At 36.4% G+C, this 15,222-nt stretch overlaps 1 protein-coding gene across 3 annotated transcripts in view; it reads right to left on the reverse strand.

The window, feature by feature from the left end:
* Window positions 1–13,243, reverse strand: part of JAKMIP2 (janus kinase and microtubule interacting protein 2) — a 140,839-nt gene extending 127,596 nt beyond the window's left edge. For 2 of the 3 annotated variants that reach the window (XM_033096678.1, XM_033096677.1), the window contains exon 1: window positions 12,986–13,243. The gene's annotated coding sequence lies outside the window, so the exon portion shown is untranslated. The remainder of the gene's footprint in view (window positions 1–12,985) is intronic. The other variant, XM_033096676.1, reaches the window with a different exon arrangement.
* Window positions 13,244–15,222: the final 1,979 nt, after the last annotated feature.

The following is a 15,222-nucleotide window of genomic DNA, read 5'->3' on the forward strand; positions in this document are numbered from 1 at the left end:
AAACTTATCATCCAGAATTAATTCTTGTGAACATTTTGATTTATACTATTTTGGTACTTTTAAAAAATATATACATGTTTGTGTGATTTTTCTCCCTTTTCACAAAATTAGAACTTAATTCCATCTTTTGATTTTTGATGTTTTGTATTAACTTAAAAGACATATTTTACATATTTCCCTATGTCACTAAACCTTTTTCTACAACATATTGTTTAAAGGGCTTCACTGTATTCATGATTGGGATAGGTCACAACTAATTTATCATGTATAACCTGGCCTATAGACAGAGAAAAGCAAATCAAGGTTTCAACCTGTTCTCACCCAAACCTATTCTTGTCAAAACTCCTGCTATTCACTATAAGCAAAAGATTTAAACAATAAAGTCTTAAGTTGCATTGAATCTAGCACCATGGAAGGTATACATGCACCGAAGTCATTTATGGCCTTATTATTCATTCTAGGATTTGTGCTGCTCAGTCTATTTTGCAGTTCAAATTTTTTTCCAGAGATTAAATTTCCATAAAACTACTCTCTGAATTTCTTTAGAGTAAAAGAAAATGTTCATAGTTAAAAAATTGTCCAAAACACAGCACAAAATGTTTCCTTGCTTTTTTATTGCTTAAAAAAAGTAGGGAGGATAATTAGGTAATTTTCTTTTATTACTAGATTTAATTCTTACTTAAATTTTTGTTTTAAAAAGAAAAGCCTGAATTGTATTATACAAATACACACAACTCACAGATGATCTCTTAATCGTTATTTAAACACAAAATCTTCAAATGGTTTAGTTTAGGAGTTGGATTCATTCGGCTCTTTGTTTTTTATTTCACTGAGGAATCTGTGGTTATATGGACTATGTCCTTGAATGTAAATTTTAGCCGGGTGTTGCTATCCTTCATTTAGCAAGCATTGAGTCTTGATGAATATTTAACAATATTAATAACATTAAAATATATTTGCCATTCTCTTCATTTACTTTAATTATCAGAAGCACAATCAAATTTTCATTAGAACAGGGAAGTGGTTTAGCTTATTAAGAGTGACTCTGGAGTCAGATTTGAGTTCAGAATCTAGATCTATCAGGTATTAGTTAGGTAATCTTGAGTAAGTATTAAATTGCTTTACTTCAATAAACCTGAGCTTAGCCATGCATAAAATAGGGATACTATTACCTTCTTCAAAGTATGTTGGTAGAAGGTATGCAACGACTTTAGTGCCATGCTTGGCATCGAGGCAGAAGAGTAAAACAAACAAAACCAACACAACAACTAACATTAATGTCAAATATGTTTGTAAAACAATTTCTTAGACATTTTTTTAAAACCTGAATTTGGACCAAAAAGAAGACTGATGTGCCTTAACAATCTCTATTTACTAATGTAAACATTATTATACTTGGCGCATCAAATGAAAGATATGTTAGGAGAAGAAAGAAACAACTGAATACAACGGATGCAAAGCCATCCTCCTCCACAGGTGCATTAACAATGTAGGCCCAGTAGCCAGAAGCCACAGTGGTCACCTCTCAAAAACAAAGACTTCTGATGGGAACTGGTGCTATTTCTGCATTCCATGTGTTACATGTGTTAATATTCTAGTTAAATTTAGTCCTTTTAAAAATGTAAGTTCCTTTTGGACAGGGACCAGGGCTAATCCTCGAAGTCTGCGAATGCCATCTATTTTGAGGACCTTCAATAGGCTTTTATGGTATTGGCAATGATGATAATGATCCACATGTGGGAACTATTTATTCGTACCCTTCCGAAAGCTCTTGGCTTATGTAGTTGTTTCCATATACAGACACATTGGTTGTGTGTGAAAGGATTTAGTGAGGATAACCAAAAAGCCTAAATTACCTTGATCCCGGAGTTAGGACTTATACGCCAGGTCAGACCATGTCATGATTCTCTGGCCATGAGTCACATCACTGATGGATCATTTGGTTGCTTGGGGCAGCATCTTATAGAACGAAAAAATTCTAAAGTAAAGAAATCTAGATTGGAGTCCCATACTTTTCACTTATTGATCAAGTGATGCTGAACATATGTAGACACTGGAAACTTGACCCTGAGGATGACTATAAATAATATAACATAATATAACGTAATATAATACAATATAACGTAGTATATAGTATCTTCTCTATCTATATGCTTGTGAGAATTTAAACTACCCGAAGTTCTTTGTAACACAAAATATTTAACACATGTTAATTGTTAATAAACTAATTGTAGGAAAAAAATGCCTTAGCTCACTAATTATGAAAGAGAGAAAACAAGTAATTGATGGGGCACAAGAGGAAACACTCGAAGCTGGAAATTATCCTGTTGAAATATCATTGTGATTGCCCCAAAAACAGACCAACAGCATTCAATTTCATACAGATAGTTCATTTTTATCGAATGCTTATCTGCTAGGTTATGCTTTACATTCATTTTCAGCTTCTATGTTAGTGAAACCTGAATGTTAACCTGAAAAACAAAACTCATGCTTAACTGGGAAGTAACATGGTGTAGTGAAATGAAAATGGGCTAAACGGGACAAAACCCCAACTGTCTCAAGGGCTAAAGAGTTAATGTGCATCAACTGAGGGGCCCTGAGAGTTGGGGGTCAGTGTAGCACACTCTGTAGAGCACAATACATTCCACCCATAGGACTACGCATTACTCAACTTCAGATGTGTTTGCCAAGAGGAGATGTGGGCCTAGTGATGCCAGATTTTCTTATTTTCTAAGAGGAGGCAGATGTTTTCTGAAATGTGAAAATTATAAAATTTTGGATAAAAGTATGTTTTTAAAAATACTGTCCTAGAAACATATATTGTTGTTTACAAGCACGTTACACATGTTTACAAACACTTCCCTGAGCTGGGTCTAGTCCACAAAGCTCCAGGTTTTAATCACTGTGCTGTAACATCAGATATTATTTCAATCTCAGCTCTAATCACCAACATTCTGAATGGCTTTGGCTAAGAAATTGAACCTATCTGAGCTTCACTTTCTTCTTGCAAAGTTGGAAGAACAATGCCTTTGTTTTAAAAACTGCAAAAATGGACATGGATGAAAACATTATAATAGATACATAATAGGTGCTCAAAGAATTTAGCTCTTTTTCTGGATAACTTAGTCATTCTGTTTTCTTCTTTTTATACTTGTTATATTCAGAGCATGTCAGATATTAAGAAGGTCAGGAGTATCCATTCCATTGTTGTGAGTAAATTGTTTTACTTGAAATATAGAGAAAACTTGAAATTATGGATATCCCCAATTCTTCCAAAGGATAGAGATGAGTCAGCATCAAGTCTAAAACATTTTTCAGATTGACCCAAGGGAAAATGCTTTTTGGCAAAATTACTGTCTCTTGTACAAAATGCTTTCCCACTATTTTATCAGCTACTCTCTGTCATAAAGATCCTTTCGTTAGTGAAACAGCATTTCAGGACGCCAAACATGCGGTAAGTGATGGCACCTTGTGAGCTTAGAACAGATCGATTGTGCTTAGATTACAGTTGAATCTACAGCCAAAGATCGATGTTTCAAGCAAGAGGATTATATAAAATAAATTTAGACCATTAATATTTTCAAACAATACAAATGTTCGTGAAAGTTCAATAAGCAAATGACCAGTGACTGACTAGAAAAATTAATCTTCTCTCTTTACTACTTTCCAGGGGCCTTCACTTAAACCATTTAGGTTTGATATAAAAAAAATCATAAGTAGAGTGAAATAAGAAAAACATAAAATCATATTACCACAGTTGGAAGAGATAGAACAATACGTATAGTCAAACCTATCGAGATAGGAGCACTACGAATCAGGCATGTTTAAGCATGCATGTAGAAATTGGGCTCTACGGAGGATAAAAACCTGAAGGTCGCTCAGTGGTGGAAGACTCAATTTCCCTCGTTGCAAGCTGATATTTTCCTTTCTCTTGTTCCAGAGTGTAGCAGTGCACCCTATCGAGCCTAAAATATGGGCAGTCTAGCTATGATAGCAAGATGGCTAAATGTTCCTTTTATGTAAAATTAAGGAGGAGTATGGGGTTTCTTTTTACTTCATTTTAATAAAGTTAGGGTTTATTTTTTTTAATGATTGCTAATGTTTTAGGCACCTGGCTCAAAATACTATAAAATCTAAATTTTGTAGACACTTTTATCAAATGAAGTGCTTTAAAAATAAAAGTAAGTCATAATTCAAAGGCTTTTCTTAATGTAGCAAAATATCATATTCTCTAAAATACAAAATTCATTTTATGGTTAATGAACTACCCTTTAAATTCATCCTGAAGAGCTGTAGGAGACAAAGGCTGAACCAGTGGAGTAGGAGTAATTCTTTCCTTTAGATCTAGGTAACCAGAGCAGAACAGAAACCTGCTAGAGAAACCCCAGCCATCCCAGAATACCCATTTTCATAATCTGAATTATCTAGGAAATTCAAAAGAAAGCAAATGGGATTTATAACATCTTTAAAACACCGAAGTCCTTCTCTCTGTCCTGTCACTGCCAATTGGCAGAATTCGCATCTTATGAATTTTCATGTGAAATCATTGTTGATTTTTAGTATAAACCCTCCAGGTTGGCTATTGTTATATAAAAAATTATTGTCAATTATCTTGCTATTCTTTTAATGGCTTGTTGGTAGAATGACACCATATCCTAAATTTTATAGAATGGTACTCATTTAAAATATTCTCTCTAGTTGCTTTCATCAGTATTATTGCAATAATAAAAAAAACCCACCCAACTTCTATTTTGGAAAATATGTTCCAATTACATATACCTGACCTACAAATTGTTTATGGTCCATAAATATGGATCAGGAATGACTAGAGAATAAGAGCTCAGTTTATTTTTAGAAAGTACCCCTCTCCAAGAAATGCTGTACAAGAAAGGGCCAGATAAGAAATGTGGGTGAGAAACATTTGCTTGGTTTACATTTTCATTGTGGTTACACTGGGTAGCATTTTCCAGGGAAACATTTCCAGTTTGGAACAGAAGGCATGATGAAAATATCACCCTCTTTTCTTCAGCACATGCTCACAAGGCTTTTTTAGAGTCACAATGATCTCAGCAAAATTTCCTTCTTGAAAATAATACCAATGAATCGTTTTCTGACCACATAGTGTCAATTAAACTCAGATTTGGTTTTCTATGTATATTTTAACTGCAGTCAGACTCCAGAATTTCAAGCATTGCAGTAAATGATCTTGATTTAGATACCAAAGATGAAAAAAAGGGGGGGGAGGGAGGGAACAAAGACTTTTCCCTCATACTCAAGTTTCAATGTGTCAGCAGGTCAGGCATTTATAAAGGTAGCTGGTCCTATTGATTTGAAGACATTTCTCTGTATTTGCCAAGTATCCCTCTCTCTTCCAAGTCACTCTTTTTATATTTGATTTAAAAATTTTCATGAGAGCAAGATGCTGCCTTAATTTATCTTTTGAGTCAGGCTGTTGTCTCCATTCCCATTTCAGATTAATTTTTTGGTATAGATATGAAGGAATGATTTGTTTATGATTAGTGAATTTAGTAGAGTGGATTTCTAGAATAGCAAAATAGCTATGAGTGTGTATCATGTAATTTGATGCTAATAGTAATTAAATTACTAATTTATTTCAATAAATTACAGTGTCTCCAAAGGTGTTCCCTTAATGGTTTCACTATTTCTAACTTGCAATTCTGTTTCGAAAGGGAATAAAAAGAACCACAAGGGAAGAAATATTCACAGCTTTTCTTATTTATGTCATAACATGTAGTGCACAATTTTTAACAATGGATTTGTAAGTGTTATGCTTTGTTACCGTTAAGAATTTGTTTTTCTTTTATTAAAATTTCAAATCCTGAGACTATCACATATATGAAACACAGTCCATTTTATTTTCACATCCAAAATAAAAGGATGAGAATCACAGTGCAAAGAACTACTAAAGGGAAGCTCTTCTACAATCTTAGGCCAGAGGTGCTTCAGGGCACCCCCCATTCATTCATTCATTCAGTCAACCAGTATTTACTGAACACCTATGTTGTGCCAAGTTACTTGTTATTAAGTTTCATTTTCAGCCCTCACAGAACTTACAATCTAGTGAAGGGGAAGGAAAATCAAGTAAGCAAATAAATATCTCTGTAATTTTGATAAATGCTATGAAGGAAACACACAGGTTGCAGAGAGTAAAAGTGGAGATCTATATACTTAAGGAAAGAAACCTCTCCAAGGAGTCATATTTAAAGCTCAAACTTAAAATATAAGACGAATCCATCCATTCATATTTTAAGAGGAGAAGAGTCAGATGACGGGGCTTTCATTTAAAAACTATCTTCAGGTTTAAAACAGAATAGAAACAGACTCAAAGATACAGGGAACAAACTGATGGCTGCCATATGGGAGAGGGTGGAGATAATGGATGAAGGTGAAGGGGAATAAGAGGTACAAACTTCCAGTTATAAAATAAATAAGTCATGGGGTTGTAATACACAGCATAGGGAATATAGTCAATCATATCGTAATAACTTTGCAGGTGACAGATGGTTAATAGACTTATTGTGGTGATCATATTGTAAGGTATGTAAATGTAGAATTGCTATTTTGTACACCTGAAACTAATACAATAATGTATATCAACAATAATTTAATAAAAAATAAAAATATAAAAACTATATACAGGTTTAAGGAATATACAGATGCCAAAAATACAGCTTAGTTTAGTCTGAGTCGTGTGACAGCTACTGTACGTTGTTTAAATATGTTTTCATAAAGGATCTGAGTTGGTCACAGAGGTTAAGACTGCAGGACACCACTACCATTACTGATGAAAACGAACATGAATCTGAAAGACATTTGTTTTTTTAAACTGCTGCTTATACATGAACCTGGTGAAATTCCTAGTGATTCAAGCAGGGATTACACTGATTTGGCCTTAAAACTCATTCTTTACCAGCAAACAAAAGATGACTGAGGTTAATTTAATACCCACTGTGAGAGGTAGTGGCAGGCCAGGGTAACAGATCCCATATTTCCTGAAAAATAATGCTTAACTCACAGCTCCCGTAAATCAAGCAGGATCTACCTGTATCACAAGAAGTATTTAAAAGCAAAGTGTAAAGGCCCCCAAGTAGGGAAAAGACATCTTGAATCATCAAGAAAAATACACACAGAGGTTAAAAATGTAGTAGAGAATTTTCATTGACATGGAAACATGGCCACCTTATATAAAGTAAAAGAATTACAAAACAATGCCTAGCGTATGGTCCCACTTAGGAAATTGTATGTCTGAGTATGTTTATATTGTCATATAGAAAAAAATAACCTAGACAGAAATACTCCAAATTACTAACAGTAATTACTTCTTGATGGTAGGCTTATGGATGCTTTTCTTTTCATACATTTCTGTATTATCTTTTTTTTATTTCTCACAATGAAGACGTATTTTTCAAATGTTAAAAATGCCTTCAAAAGATAAACTTTAATTGTATTGGTGAATACTGATTTTAAGTAGAATGTCTGTAGTATGACAGATCTCACTTGTACTGCAAGCTCATTAACTTTCAAGGACATTTCCCAAATGTAGAATGATAGTTCAGATGGCATGATTTGCTCTTGGGCTAGCACTGAATTACCAAATAGTCAAAGTATGTGCCCACGGTATTAGCAAAAAAAGGGAGACACCAAAAAATTAGAATATTTTGGAGAAAAGTACTTGATTTTTGATATTTCAGAGAAGTATAAAAGTATTTGAACAGGGAAAATATCAGAAAGTTGTTGAACTGATGTACAGATTTATCATTTAGTATCATTTTTATTTTTAATAACATATAGGTGGAGAGATGCTGAAGACATATCAGTAGGAGGTATAGTTAAGTTGTTGCAAGGTCCGGGACCTATAGGAATCTTAATTCGGTCCAAAACACACAAAAAATGTATGTTGCCTCCTAAACTGTGTGTCATTAAAAATAAAAACAATACTTAGCCATAAAATAAGTGCACATCAGTCCAACAGAGTTCTGAGTTTTTCCTAGATAAACACTTCTATGCTTTTCTGAAATATGAGGAATCCCAGATTTTCTTCAAAATAATTTTGGTGTGCCATTTTTTTTTGGGTTTTTTTTGGCTGATACCCTAACCATACAGTCTGACAATTCAATATGACCAAAGAGCAAATCATGGCACCTGAAATATTCAAATAAAAGTCTGAACAAAAATGAGCCACATTTAATGCATATTTACTCTGTTTGATATTTAAAAATTCAAATTGTCAAAATAATTTGTTAAATTTTGTAATATGCCCGATGTGAGCTCATGAGATTGGAATTCAGTCCCAGTTAAATCATTTACCAAACCCAAATTGAAACAAGTCTAAACTCTCGGAGCCTGTTTGTACTTATTTAAAACAATTATGATGACATTAGCTTTACTGGCATGATAGAATTTGGGGGAATATAAGTAAAAAATAAAGAATGTAAAATGACTGAGAATTGTAAGATTATACTAATATAAATTGTAATGATTAATATAAGGTATATTGTTTTTGTTTAACTTTTCACATGTGTACATCTTATGTCCCCCAAGGAAATTCTATGTTGCTAGTATATGCAAATTGTGCTAGTCATATAAGAGTTCTACAAACAGCTGTTTTTCAATTGACTAATTCAACTCATTTGAAAACACATTTTCACTTGGTAGAATAATAGTTCGGATGTGCAAATGGGGAATTGTAACTGACCTCTCAGAATAATACCCAAGTATAAATCTAGTTTATTTATTTCAGTAAAAACTGATTGTTGAGTTATTTATATTGAAACTTTCACTACAAATTTTTTTTTCTTTTAGGCTCTGACCACGGAAAGAAAGCACTAATCTTTTTATGAACCTATAAGAAATGTAGAAAACAGGTTTGTCTCTCCAGATACTTCCTCAGTCACCCTAACTAAGATTTGACACATGTACGAAAAACTGAAATATGTTCTGAGGTCATTTGAAGAAATAGGAACATCCTATCACAAAGAGACAAATGAAATAAGTGTGTTTTACTCCCATTAAAACAAGTTTTACTAAAGTTTAAATACCAGTCAAAATAGTTAATATCTCAACAAGAATGACATTTTCAAGATAGTGTTTGAGGGGCAGCCGGATGGCTCAGTTGGTTAGAGCGCAAGCTCTCAACAATAAGGTTGCTGGTTCAATTCCCACTTGGGATGGTGGGCTGTGCCCTTCACAACTAAATTGAAGGACAATGACTTGGAACTGATGGGCCCTGGAGAAACACACCTGGAGTCCCCCAACATTCCCCAAGTGAAAAAGAAAAAAAAAAGATAGTGTTTGAGAAAAAAATAATTAATAAAACGAATTTGTTGTTAAACAGAGCATTTAAACAATAATTTGGATGTATCTTTCATATATTGTTTTTTTCTGACATCAACTCGATGGCTCTTGAATTATTTTGGATATAGATCCCATCAAAACCCATTTCATTTTTCAAAATTAGCTATACAAAAGGAATAATTTTAATATGGCTGTTAGGCATCACATTCATAAAGTTGCTGAGAATGGACTTTTATGAAGACGCCAATGTTCAGTTCCCTGCATCTTGAAAAAAAATGACATATACATTTCCTGAAGCAGATGGTCAATTGATTTCTTTAAAAAATCCAGATTCTGTAATTTAGAAGCCCATTACAAAATGAAGTCTTACTATTATAGGTCTAGAAGTACCTGATGTTAAACAACGAAAGCATACTCTTAAATGGAGTGTACTCTAGAACAAACTGGAGAATTTTTGAGAAAGAATCTTGTCCATTCCCAATAAATCCAGGTTTAGGTTATATTTTTGAAACTTTTTTTTTAATTCGTTAACATTTTAGTTAGGATTTTTGCTTCTTTTTTTTTTAAGATTTTTTTTTTATTATTGGGGAAGGGGAACAGGACTTTATTGGGGAACAGTGTGTGCTTTCAGGACTTTTTTCCACGTCAAGTTCTTATCCTTCAATCTTAGTGTGGAGGGTGCCGTTCAGCATCAAGTTGTTGTCCTTTCAGTCTTAGTTGTGGAGGGCGCAGCTCAGCTCCAGGTCCAGTTGCCATTGCTAGTTGCAGGGGGCACAGCCCAGCATCCCTTGTGGGAGTCGAGGAGTTGAACTGGCAACCTTGTGGTTGAGAGGATGCACTCCAACCACTGAGCCATCTGGGAGCTCAGCGGGAGCTCAGCGGCAGCTCAGCTCAAGGTGCCCTGTTCAATCTTAGTTGCAGGGGGCGGAGCCCACCATCCCTTGCGGGACTCGAGAAATTGAACTGGCAGCCTTGTGGTTGAGAGCCCACTGGCCCATGTGGGAATCGAACCAGCAGCCTTCGGAGTCAGGAGCATGGAGCTCTAACCGCCTGAGCCACTGGGCCAGCCCACTTTTGAAAGTTTGGATGAAAGAAAGATGCACTGCCTTATCAGGTTACTGAGCTGACAACTCAAATTTGCTATCAGGAAGTTCTACACTTTGTATTTATAATCTTCATTCTTCCTAATGAAGTTGAATCTCATTGACCATATTTTAGGTTTCAAAAAATAGCCGGAAGTAATGCCCTATGTAAAAACCCACAGCTCTTCTACAGCAAATGATTGTCATCTCTCAGTTTTCTCCAATGAAAAGATCCTAGGTTCCTTATCCTTTCTTAAAGAGTTCAACTTGTAGTCCTTTAAACATACTTCACTTTTCTGTGGCTCCTCAGCAAAGGCCATGTAATAATCATCCCAAGTTGTGAGACCAAAAACTAGACCTGTATTCACATCAGGGTCTGACCACATAGCTGAGACTTACAATAGCCAGTTCTATGTCCATGGCCCACAGTGGTTTGCCTCTGCTCAAATTGTACCAACTTCACCACATCCCAATGAAAAGTCAACACAAAGGAAATAAAGCAAAGCCTTAAGATACGTTTTCATGAAACAGGGTCAACTACAATGTGTCTTAATTTTGTAAAGCTTACTGGAGAAATATCTAAAATTTTAATTTGGGGAGGTCAAGTTATGACTGAAGAGTTCAGGATGCAATGTGTTCTAAAAATTTTGATATGCTATATAAGACCAGTACTTCCTTCCTTGGTCGACTTTATGTAGTTATTATAATTAGGCAAATGGTAGCACGACTTTACAGAGTTGTGAATCTATATATGACACACCAGAAGCATATTAAATCCATTCTTCCCATTAAATTGCTGAAGAGCCTTTTCATATATAAACCAAATAGGACATTTATTCTCAGAGAAATTAAACTATGAACCTGATTCAAATACATATAACATTTTTCCATGAGGGGGGCTAGGCTGTATGTCAAATAAAATGAAAGGTTAAGACAAAAAATACTTACATTCTACACTGTAAAAAATATGTTTGCACTGACAATGGCATTGTTAGAGATGAGATAGATGGATAAAAGTAGTCCATATGACGAATGCAGTATTACTAACACACTTTCACCTGCAAGGATTTTTCTGGCTTTAATTCAATGAAATCCATTATCCTGGGGGATAACTGAGTCCTATACCCTCCTCATCTCAGACATCTTTAGTCTCCTGAGGTGCCTGGAAGCTTTGGCATAATAAAAGGTCAAGCAGATCCCAGGAAGCATTTGTAAACTACAATAGCTCCCCATTTCGGCTACAAACCACACATTCTTGTGCTAAGCTTTGCTCTCTCCTGTGTTATGTCATTGTATAAGCAGGCTAATTTGGTAATGGCTAGGGTAGGTGGGAATACCTAGCTTTTCCAAAACAATCCTACTTTCCTGCTCGACCACCTAAAGAAGTAAACCCATAAGACAACCTTTGAGAGAACTCTAAAATGGTGCCAGGATACTGGAGGAATGAACAGCAAATACCAGCACTATTAAATAAAACGAATGCATTTCACTGTCCAGCTCGTCTTTGCTTTCTGGGACACAAGGCAGAAACATGAAAGGATTGGGGTAGAATTTCAAGAACACCGATTTGCTTCAACATTCCCTTGGCAAGATGCTGGACACAAAATAAGGCCACAAGCCACCTCCCTTTCCCATCATTGTCAAGTCAGGGATCTCAAACCACCCCCCACAAACCTAATTAAAAATAACGAAAAGAGGCAGGCTCTGAATTCACATCTAGAGCTATGATACAGAGTAAATGATAGGCATCTGTTCTAATCGCTCACAGGAAACTAAGGGACAATACCAAGAATAAATCTCACATCAATCCCAATGAAGCCAATGAATAATATTACAAACCAGAAGCATACTTTCAAAATATGCAATTACCTCCAAGCGTGCAAGGGCATTTGTAACCCATAAAACTGATTGCAAAGAATTGCTCTGCATATAAATATGCTTCATAAATGCTGGCTGACATGTGTGTATATGCTATGTGTATCCCTAGGTACACGTTTGTATATTCACAATCAAATCCAAGCACGGAAAATGAAACTGTACCCGGGAAATGGTTTCTCAACAAGAGTACATTAGAATATGAAGCAGAACGCTAAATTCTGGGGCCACCTTTTCTAAGCAATGAAGGAAAATAACCAAAATCACCTTACAATTAGGCTGACTGGGAAGCTTATGAGCCACGGAATGTGTTTTTGAGGAAGGCCCAGCCTCATATGTGAGAGCTGCAAATTAAATAATTCCTTTCAATAACACCCATTTCTTGTTAGCTCTTTTTCCACCCCCGGATTTGGTTGCTAAGCTTGGAAAGAAAGGAACCAAGTGGATCAGTCTGCATTGTAAACCAGCTTAAGCTAAAATCAGAACACCATTTTTTCTTTTTTCTTTTTTCTTTTTTTTTTTTTAACTTAAGCAGATGCCTTCTTACTTCTCTTTTCCTGGCAACCCCCCCTCCTCTCCATCCCCATCTCTGTCTCCAAATCTCCCTCTCCTACTCTAAGGGAGTCATTGTTCAAGTGCAGGCCACAAATGTATACACAGGTCATTTAATAGCAAGCTAAACCAAGAAGATAGCCGCACTGTCTCCTACTTACCATGCTGAGACCCGGAGAAGCTGTTGAAAGGAGGGAGAGATGCAAACTGAGTCCATTTTCCTTGTGCCCGAGTCGGATGCAGCCTCCGAACCCAACATCAAGCAGCGGCTGCTGGGATTTTTTTCCCCCTCCGTCTCTGGTTGGCGATGGTGCGAATAGGAACCACCCTCCCAAGCCCTACTAGAGTATCCAGCAGTCGAGGCGATAGAATCAGCAGCATCACCACTTGGCGGCCTCCTCCCTCTCGGAGGATGGGGTGAGCTCAGAAACAGCCAGGAACTTGCAGCAGACACCTCCTCTGGCTCCCTCCTCTCCTGCCCCTCCCCCAGAGCCCACCCCTGCTGCGGTAGAGGCTGCCTGCCCCCGGCAGCTGCTGGTTGTCATGGTAATGACCAATGGTAAGCGACCTGACTAAGGGGGAGGGGAGATGGGTGAAGGAGCTTCAGGGACTGGGGGCGAGTGCATTCGTGCTGCTGGCCTCTGGGATGCTCTTGGTCTCTCCTAAACTGGACTTCGGGACTTTGAAAATGCGTCAAGGATGTATTGGCACGGGAGGAGAATGATTTAAATTTAATCGGAATCTACACTGAAACGTACAAAATAGCTTAGCCATTTGTGCATTTTCTATGGTTTTCCAATAAATGTATTACATTTGCGATAAAAAAAAAAATAGCATGGAGAAAATGATGTCGTGTAATAGGAGAAGATTATCACTCCAAATACGTTTGTCCTTTTTAGCATCTTTTACTCAATGCCACTCAAGGTTGTTAAAAAGCAAAGTGAGTGCCTGTACTTGGCAATAAAACAAGGGTCTGTTTGATGCCCCAGCAGTACTTGACTCCTCCCTTGTCCTTTTCAGGTGAGTCTTGTTCTTATTGTTTTTCTAGCTCCCCTCTGAAGAGGACCCGCAGTTATTTAGAACTCCTCTGGGGGAAAGGAAGTTAGAACAGAGGAAACAGAAATTCCTTGAGCAATCACGGTTCTCAATAGCACGAGTTGGTGAATAGTATCAAACCTTTTTAGTGTCAAACTCCTGGAGTGTTCGAGTCCCTGCAGGAAATTCTGTGTCATTTTCACGGATGGTCTTTTGGAGGTCCCAAGACAGCCGGTAGTCAGGGAGGTAGATAGGAAAAAAACGAAGTGAATCAACAGTGTCGAGTTCTAGGTGAGTTCTGTTTCTAACTATAAATTGTACATGACACTAGTATTTATCTCATGCCGCAGTTGTAAAGGTTTGAATGAGAAAATGCACTAAAAGCACTTTTCATGTAGCAAGTGTATAATAAATGATACTATTAGTAGTAAATAAATGATACTATTAGTAGTAGTTTCATTATAGCCACTTCTTAATCCAAGGAGTTAAAGGAATAGCACAATTTCAGATATGGAGAAAAATTAAGGCGAGAAAACACTTAGTATGCGATTGATGATGATGATGATGGTGAGGGTGATGGCAGAGATAGGAAGGCCCTGAGAGATTAAAAGTTCTCTCAAGTGTAACAATGGAAGAGGTTGTAAGTCTTTAAGGAGTTAGATAAATTCCCCAAATTCACACAGCTAATAAATGGCAGAGGCAGAATTAAAACTGACTCTTCAAACACTAGCATTTTCTCTCCTAACCATTACATTTTTCTGCTACTCCTCCACGGAATGAAGATACTCTTTGCTCTTAACCCATAGAGTAATTTATAGATTCAAGTGGGATTAATACAAGTTTCAGAGTCAGACAGCCTGGGCTTGATTTACCATAGATATAATCTGGGACACGTTAATTAACTTCCCTGAACCTGTGCTTCTTCCCTTGTAAATGGAAATAATCACAGAACCGTCACAGAATCATTGTGAGAATTAATTGGATGATGCGTATACAGTATTGGCACATCTAGTACATAGTAGGTGTTCAATAAATGTTAGCTATGATTACTTGTTACTCATTCTTAAATAATTAATATTCAAATGTGAGAGAACTTTCTCTTGCATGGGGTTACTCTTGAAGTCAAGGTCTTAATTTAACAAAACTGATTTGAAGGTATTTAGGTGGTTGAGGAAAGGGTTGCAACTTAGCCTCGGCACTGGCATTGCATCCCAGTGTTCCCAGGCTTCCCAGCAGTCTGAACAATCACAGTCTACACTCACTTCACGTCAGCATCATTGTCATCAGGTACTTTTGTCATAAACATCTTTGCTGCAAGCATTTTTGCAGCATCACTATTTGGCATTAAGGCAATGTTGTCATA

The sequence above is a fragment of the Rhinolophus ferrumequinum genome, chromosome 24 (assembly GCF_004115265.2).
Source record: "Rhinolophus ferrumequinum isolate MPI-CBG mRhiFer1 chromosome 24, mRhiFer1_v1.p, whole genome shotgun sequence".
NCBI lineage: Eukaryota > Metazoa > Chordata > Mammalia > Chiroptera > Rhinolophidae > Rhinolophus > Rhinolophus ferrumequinum.